Source organism: Anopheles bellator, chromosome X, assembly GCF_943735745.2.
Source record: "Anopheles bellator chromosome X, idAnoBellAS_SP24_06.2, whole genome shotgun sequence".
Taxonomy (NCBI): domain Eukaryota; kingdom Metazoa; phylum Arthropoda; class Insecta; order Diptera; family Culicidae; genus Anopheles; species Anopheles bellator.
The window spans coordinates 4,341,948-4,350,599 of record NC_071287.1 but is presented as its reverse complement, the minus strand read 5'-3'; the positions used below and the strand labels follow the sequence as shown (position 1 = coordinate 4,350,599).

At 47.2% G+C, this 8,652-nt stretch overlaps 1 protein-coding gene across 1 annotated transcript in view; it reads right to left on the bottom strand.

Moving 5' to 3' along the window:
• LOC131213322 (uncharacterized) overlaps positions 1-8,652 on the bottom strand; it is a 15,116-nt gene that overhangs the window by 5,274 nt on the left and 1,190 nt on the right.

Here is an 8,652-nt window from a genome sequence, read left to right as displayed (position 1 = left end):
GAATGAAATCGGTGTGAAGAATTGGAAAACTAAGCATCACAAAGTTGCTCGTAGCGCCGTAAGCGAACGTCTAACGTCCACGCAGGACGACGGGATGCACATTAACGACGTTACGATTTATTTCGAGCTCCTACAGTTCACGTTCCTCGGCAGAGAAAGCCTCGGCAGAGAACTGTGCTATTTGCTAGCGGTGGTGATGAAGCGTGAAACGTGACCACTGGTGCTGACCAATTTCCACCGGTGCGTGACCATGCGTGTCCACCGGCCGACTTTACGGGGCTTGACACCTTCGAAAACACGTTCGTCCCAGGTACCGTTCAGTCGGGGCGAATTTTGACACACACTCGTTCACAACTAGCAACGGAGCGTTACCATCAATTAGCACCACTCACAGCCTTCAACAGCCGGGCTGGATGGATGGCTGACTGTAAGTAACCAGCGCTTCGTTTTTGTTTCTCTTGAAGTACCGAACCCACGGTGACCAATGTCCTATCAATGTCAGTAGCTGGCCTACAACGAAGCTCATCGCAATTGCGATACGCTTTGGTACTTAGTGAAAGGGAGAGGTGCTTTTGAGAATGGCCAGCACTCAGTGGAGCGAAACGCATATTCGACACCATCTTTAATCGAAACGCGCGCGGATTTGGGACTTGGGGAATTTGCCCATTTGCTCACCCCGCTAACGATCGGTTCCAAAGAAATCCGCAACTCTGAGATCGGAGATCCATAACCAAGTCCGACAGGGCTAACATCACGAGCCAAAGATTTCACTTCTTCGGCTTCGGCCAACGCGAAACGCGAAGCTCGCGAGAAAAATATGTTTTGGGAAGGCGCGCCCTTGTTAAAGGCATAATGGGTGGCTGCGTCGTTAACAATCTAAAAAGGGACACTAGACGTCCGTCGTCATCGTTTGCGTCGTGTCTTCGTCTGGACGCTCCGAACGCGATAAGAAATTCGGGAACACTCCTTCTTCGGGTCAATCAGTAGTGGGTGTTTCAGATCATCAAGATCTGATGAACTATTGATGCCATTGACGCCTTTCAGTTCGACCACACTAGCTTAGTAGTGCTGTGCTGTGTCGCCATATGGACGTAGTGCTACGTTTAGAGTATGCACTCGACGCAAGGCTGGTCACTAAGGCCAGCTGTTTCAGTGGCCCCAAAAAATGTGAGCCCATTTGTCCATTTCCTAATAGCCGGTCGGATGCGGCAAACTTTGACGGCGCGACCCTTGTTTCAGCGCGCTACGATTGATGAGTTTTCCAGACTGGTTTGGAGGTAGAAGGGTGAGGGTGCGGGGGGGCGGTGTAAGAAATTGAACAGATGAACTCTGACTCTAACTGCGACTTTCGATGGCCGTGTCGAAAGTGTGTGCCTCATCAATACACCGAGGCTGTGCTGGACCGGTGGCCTTTTTTGAGTTGGGTTTCAAGAGTTTCAGCAGTTTTCGGACTTTGGAAACTTCGGACCGAAAACATCTTTCGTCTGACTACCCCCCGAGGGTCCGCCGCCGGTTCGGTTAATGTGATGAACATATTTTGTTTTTTTGATTCCACATTTCAACTGCGTGTCCTGGACTTCCGTCCATGGCTGAAATCCCGAAATAATGAACCACATGCGGATGGAAGGTGAAATGAATGCCAAAAATGAAGGAATGAGGTGGGATTTGCAGCGTTATGGTCCACCATGAGATGCAGAATGCAGAATGTACCTTAACATTATGTGACTTAATTCCTGTCGTTTTACTATAGATGTCGTTAGTCACTGAATATAACAACTATTTTTTTCATGAAATATGTGTTTGATAGCTACTGTTATTACGCATCTAAAGCAGTATAAATTGTTTGGTCAAAGTGTAAACAGCCCCGTTTTTAATCATTTGAACATGTCATGTTTTGTGCCTGATAAAGCGTTTTTGCGGGGAGTACTTTTTCTTTACTGCTTGCGCGGCAGAAAAAAAGGGATTCTTGTACCGAATCGTCGCTGGTGTTGAAAAGGGAAGATGTTACAAGAATCCTACACCCAAAAAGGCTAGGATATAGCTTGGTGAACCATGTTCATCGCAACCGAAAGCAAAATATTCACTTCGCAACGATTATGCTGTGCATATGGTGGGATAGGAAAGGTATGGTGTACTTTGAGCTTTCGAAACCTAATGATATTAGGTAGGCTTAAAAGAAATCAGTTTTGTTTTCAATTTTTGTCCGAAAAAGGCGAAAATTTAAGCTAAGCCGCTGAAATTGTGCATGGTGTTTATGGTACGTTAACAGCTAGTTGTGATGAATTTTGGTTTCGTCGACTGGTTTCAGTTATTTTTTATGTTAAAGCCTAGGCAGACACGTCATCGTAAATGTCGATAAAATCACAGTAAATTCCATCTGCGCAATTTTGGCCAAACGGAATGAAATCGAACCATTTCTTCAACGAATAGGTATTGGGGATGAGAAGTGGGATACATACGACAATACTGTGTAAAAATGATCGTGGCGTAAGCGTGGTAAACCAGCTTAACTAGTGGTCAAACCAGAACTAACGGTTAGGAAGGTTCTACTGGGTATATGCTGGGACTTGAATGGAATCGTTTATTCTGAGTTGCTTTCGTGTAGCCAAACACTAAATTCAGAACTCTTCTGTCAATTACTGCGCCGTTCGAAGCTAGCAATTGACCAGAAACGACCAGAATCGACCAACGGAAGAGGTTTTGTGTTCCATCAGGATAACGAAATGTCACACACGTTTTTTGTGATTCCCCAGAAAGGCTGGGAGCTTGGTTGGGAAGTTTTAATGCTTCCACAATATAATCCAGACCTTGCACAAAGCGACTGATTTCACTACCCATTGACACCCATTTCACGCATTACAATATTTCCTGAGGGATGGTAAACTGAGATCAAAGAGGGATTGTGAAAATGGATTGCTCGAGATTTTCGCAAATAATTTAGTTGTTATTGTGAAAGTAAGGCATTGTGAAGGTTTTTCAAAAAGGCAACAAATTTTCCAGCAAAATGGTGCATATTTGACACAAATCGGACTATTGAAAACCTGATAAATATAGTTTTGAATTTCCTCCAAAAATAATGGATTTCTTTTTAGTCAACCTAATATTATTGATCTAATATAACAATCAATGCATTTGAAGCAAAGATAAATAAAACGACGAGAATAGGATAAAAGACATGATGAGCTGATTTTTCAATATGACAACGCTCGACTCCACATCGCAAAACTGGTCAAAAACTATCTAGAAAATGCCGAATGGGAAATTTTAACCTGTTTTAATTTTTAATGGGAATATGTGATAAATAATCCATGATGTTTCCTTTCGTCAATTTCCAACTCGAACAGCGATGAATTAAGGAAAAAGCAACAATAATGAAGAGTAATAAGATACATATGAGAGAGAAATAAAGGGAACCAACAAACAAAGTAAGTAATAAACAAAGTAGTAAAGTCCAGCAACCGAAGCTACTGAAATGAAGATTAGGAAACTGAAGGGTGCTAAGTCCTGCAGCCCAGACCACGTGGATCAGCACACACCGGAGGGCAAGAGCAACGTGCCGGATATTACGCCAAAAGATGGCGGCGGGAATTGATTGGCCGGAAAATGGGCCGAATTTTCAATAAAAGTCCACCCGGCGCAGCCCGGTGGATGATGACGATGTTCACGACGGTAATTGCCCGGACGCCGTGGGTGGGGGATCGGGGGTCGGTAATAATGGAACAACCGACCTGACAGTTCCTGACAGGACGTTCCTCACAGCACATTGCCCGCTCGCCCGTCTAGCCGAGTCAAGAGGCCTCCAGTCGTTCGCCCGATAAAATTACCCCCGACAAGTAGTAGGAGTGCCGATGAGTGGCGTTTAGAGGAAGGTAGTAGGCAGCGAATGGGGAGGGGCGCTGCATAATTGTTTCATTCGCACTACTCTCGCCTCCCCACCACACCCCACCGGGAGCCGGTGGTCCTTGTCCGGAGTCTGGCGCGCTTTTGTGTTGTCTTTGATTTCTTATCCTCGCCATCCGCGTCTAGAGGGTTGTGGAGAGGAAGGTTGTGGATGGTGGTATGGCCAGGGGGAGGCAACTTTAAACTGTGCGGTGGCACCGGGGGAGACGGGGGTTCCACCGGGGGTATTTATGCTGACGGTGGCGGCATCGGCATCGCGGGAAATAGTTCCATGAAATAGTTTTAATTAAATCCTGCCCCTAAACGGGAAGTGAGAGTGAGAGGAAGTATTAGCAGGGGGATCAAGTGGCTCACAACAAAACCAGTTCGGGGGGAGGACTCCCTCAGGGCCAGTTCAAAAGCCAGCTCCCACAGCGGGGGGGTTGTTAGCTCCCTTCCGGTGGGCTCCGGGAGAATTTATCGGAGAATTCGGCCAATTCCGTCGGCCGAACGGTCGTCGGATGAATGGGAATGTGCGGTCGAAGTTGGTTGGGGGGGCCTGGGGGGATGGGGGTGCTTAGGAAAGAGGGGGGTTTAGTGTTAGTAATCGGCAGTGTAAAGGCAACACACACTTTCTGCTACCGTGGCCCAAAAGGAACCGGGGATTTGCTGGAAACTCAAAAACGCTTTCTTTTTTTCTAGTTCTGTGACGTCATCAAGAATCCCTACGGTATGCAATACATTATTTGTCTACGTTTATTTCGAAATTTCCAAATGGTCCAAAAATGGTTCTTTTTTACGAAAGGCTGGAGATTGGAATGGATTAGAATGGATTCCACTGATCCTTTCGATTCTTCCAAAACAGGCCCAGCAAGATCTGGGATTTTCCGACGCTCTTTGAACATTTTGTATACTCCTGTTTTCGGTAGAGCTTCGCCACCGAAGAACTTCTGCACCATTTTCATCCCCTTTTGGTAGCAGAATCTTTATTCCGCACCGTGGAAATGTAATGGAACTGCGTTTCAGACATTTCAAAAGCTTTGAACTTAGCCTTAGTCAACATCGAAAATTCCCGCTACTTTTTGTCCACAGTATTAAAATAGACACAGATAGGGACAGAGAGAGAGAGAGAGTTATAGAGAAGCTTCCGTAGGGATCGCTTCGGGTCAGCTGGGCGCAAACGCTAGGCGGGTCCTCTAGGACCCGCCATCAAACTCGAGCTCGGCTGGAGTTCGCCCTCTGTTCCCGCGGGTGCCGCAAGTTCAGTTTCTTGGTTCCGGTTTCTTGCGCCCATTGTTTGCGTATGCCGATATGTTTGTTGTTGGAGTTGGAGTCTCCTCCATACACCGAACGCAGCGATCAACCACACCGTCCGTCATTTCGTTATGTGGGACCCCGTAAATCCGATGCCAGGCTCTGAATTGGCTGTGCCTTGCAAATTGCTCGCAGATCGTTGCGTCATTTGCAAAGGATTGCAATGCCTCATTAATCAAAGCTATCCTTCGCTCTCTGTTCGAGATTCTCTCCGGTCGGGGTAGAAAGGCTCGGGCCAGCCAATCGCCGACTGCAGCCGAACGGAGCGAAGGCGCATTTCTTTCGCAAAACTGCATTTAAAGTGCATCGTAAAATGTCCCGGCGTTTCCTCGGCGCGATATCCCTGTGCTTGCGCTTGAAACTCGAGCACGTCATAAAAAATGAAGGACCAACTTTTGTGGCCCGTTTGCAGCGGGCGGATCATCAATTTTATACGCCAGATAGTGGTGCGACCGTCTGCAGTGTAGTGCCAGCTTTCTCTCTGTGCAGGAAATGGTCGCTGGCAATTCGGAGCGAATTGGGGGGGGTGATTCACTGTGGTTCATCGCTGTCACGGCTCCTCTGTTACGGCTCCATGGGGACATAATGAATTGCGATGCGTGACAAACTGTTCAATCAACGCGTTCCCCCAACTCCGCCCGAATCGCTCACACTTACTTCAAAACAGGATGACGGGATGTTAATAACAGCGCCTCCAATGTCCTTTTTATGCTCGTAATATGCTGATGGGGAGCCCCATGTCACCGTGCGGTAGATGACAGGCGCTTGTGGTGCGCCCGGAGTAAACCACTCGTAATCAGATGCACCGTAACAGGGCCCTTAATGGTTTCATCCGCCTCCGCCGAGATTTAAGTGCTCCTCCAAGGCCCGCGCTATAAAGTCTATCAACCGTCTTATCGGGATGCCGAGGGTCGCCTTCTTGCCGACACTAGCAAGCAGCAGCAGGACTTTCGCAGCCCGACGCGAAGGACGCGGAACTGCTCGGGTCTCGGGTGCTGCTTGTGGATATGCTTCGCATCCCCTGGGCTGACGCTAATCGGGTTTCGGGTATTAGCCTTTGGTCTATTGGGCTTGGACAACCAGACACTCCACTCCGCACGTTGGGCCAACGTGGGTTTTGTTGAAAGAACCTGCACTCTTCTTCGAGGAGTGGTCCGATGAAGAAATCGATCTCCAAAAAGGTTCCCAAAGGATTCCAGGGGAGAGAATAGTAAATTAAATTGATGATTAAAGGTAAAATTGGTGGATTCAGTTGGATGTGAAAGAATTGGTATGGAAAAATTGGTTCCAGATGAGCTGACGGGAAACGACAGCGATAGAATCCGAAGAAATCCTGTTGAACGATCGCTTGGGTATGTCCACCAAGCGCACGGCCAACTTTCTATGCTCAATCTGTTTTGGGTGGGATCGGCTCGGGTGTGTTCTACTGTGAGCTGCTCAGGCATACCCGAAAAGTCAGGGGTCAGGGAAACGGTTCGGGTTCGCTGGAGAGTACCTTCACATGACTAAACCAGAAATGCTGCTCCAGACTGCAGCACTTCAATTCTGACAAAAATTAGGGCCCACCAGTAAACAGTTCGAGAAGGTCGAAGGGTGACGTTCACAAACCGGAAAAGAGTGGTGTTATATTGAACGAACAATAAACGAAAATAATATTCTCGCTTGAACTGGACGTCGATAGAAACTGGCGTCACTTAATTCCGAGAACCTTCAGTGCCGTGGCAACATCACATGCACCAGTGCATCGTGAAGGTGAAGTCAGCCGCAAAGGAGCCGGTCAGGTGTTCCATTGAGGCCGATGGAAGACCCGGTCCGGGGTCGGCCGGGGATTCCATTGTGTAGAAGTTTGGGCCGCCACACTAGGGCCCTATATGACAATCCGGGGGACGCTGCATCTAAGTCGAGCCACTCCCGGCCGGAGGCTTGTGGGGACTCCTGGAAAACGGCCACAACATTTGTGTTGGTGCATTTGACAGCCGTCTGACAGCAGCGCGTCTGGCAGTGGTGCAGCACGTAGATACCTCACAAACAGTCCGACCACCAGTCGGGGTCGGGGAGATGGATGGTCACAGTTGACTGGGTGGCGTGGGAGGTGGCGGTGCGGGGGGTGATTTGGGCTCTTGGTCCGAAAATGCCACTGCCCCGGCACAATTGTGACGTTTATCAATTGGGCTTTTAGACTGGCTGGTATCTTGGTCCGCCGTCGGAGCAGTGGGCGGACGATGGGTGGTTTGGGTGGAGGGTGGAGGATCTGCAGCATTTTAATTAAAATTTCCGCCAGCGACGGCGACGGTGGGTGGGTGGGTGGTTTCTGTGGGCCCATGAATCGCTCGGTCGTTTCAATGTTCAATATTTTCGGATGCCGGACCTGGGGCCGGACCTGGGACCGAACTATGCCTCCCGGAGGATACAGCCAGAGGAGAAGGACTATGGGGAAAAAGCGGTCATAAATAGACTTTAAAAACTGAAGGTTTTATAACTATTTTCGTAACATTGATAGGTTATCCATGAAAAATCCGAATTTTCATAGAATTAGATTCCGAAAGTTCATCTGTCAATGTCGAAAGAGTGACAAATATGGCTCTTTGATCTTTGAACTTTGATCAGCTACTTTAACGCCAATAAGTAACTAAGTAAGAAAGGTAATGAATCCTTTCTTCATATGAAATAATCAAATGTCAAATCGGGAATGCGGGGAAAAAACTGCAAAAAATACAGTTTTTCAACTTTGGTAATGCATAAAAATTTTCCTATTACCTAAACTATTTCCTGCTGTTTCCAGTGAGCTTTGCTTGCATATACCTGCCAATTCATCCACTAGGATTGTTTTAAGAAAACCATTCCTGATGCATGAGGAGGTTCGTTTTACTTGTTTCAAAATTCCCACAAACGCAATGACTATAGCTTCTCGATCATTTTGATATCCTACGCCTCGTCCACGCTATGAGAAAACTAGGCCAGTTTTATTGCTGTGCTGGCGTTCACACTAGCAGTTTTTGGGCGAATGATAGTTTGTTTGTTTTTGCTTTGATTTTCCAGTTTCCTTTGCGCTTCTCCTTCTATTGCCGACTTTGCCGTCATAATCTAGTCCGCTATCGAAAAATTATCCATTTTTTTGGATAGCAAACAAAACTGGCCGAAACTTGGCTCCAACGGTCGAATTGAAAAAATGCCTGAAATATTTCATAAACAGAAGGAGCTCTACACCAACTCAAAGTAGCTCAAGGCACTCCAGAAAATGAGTGACAGTTTCTGGGCATATCATACATTTTTGCCCAGTTTCTCAAAGTGTGGACGAGGCGCTACACTCATAGGGCGTCCGATTTGTAGCCAAAATTCGATCTGGTGTAATGCAGATTGCATAGCTTAGGCGCTGTAAAACATTAAAATAACAAAAAAAAAGCCTTATTTATTATCCAAGGTCTGAAACGGCCAAGATAAATGACCTCCTACTCCCCC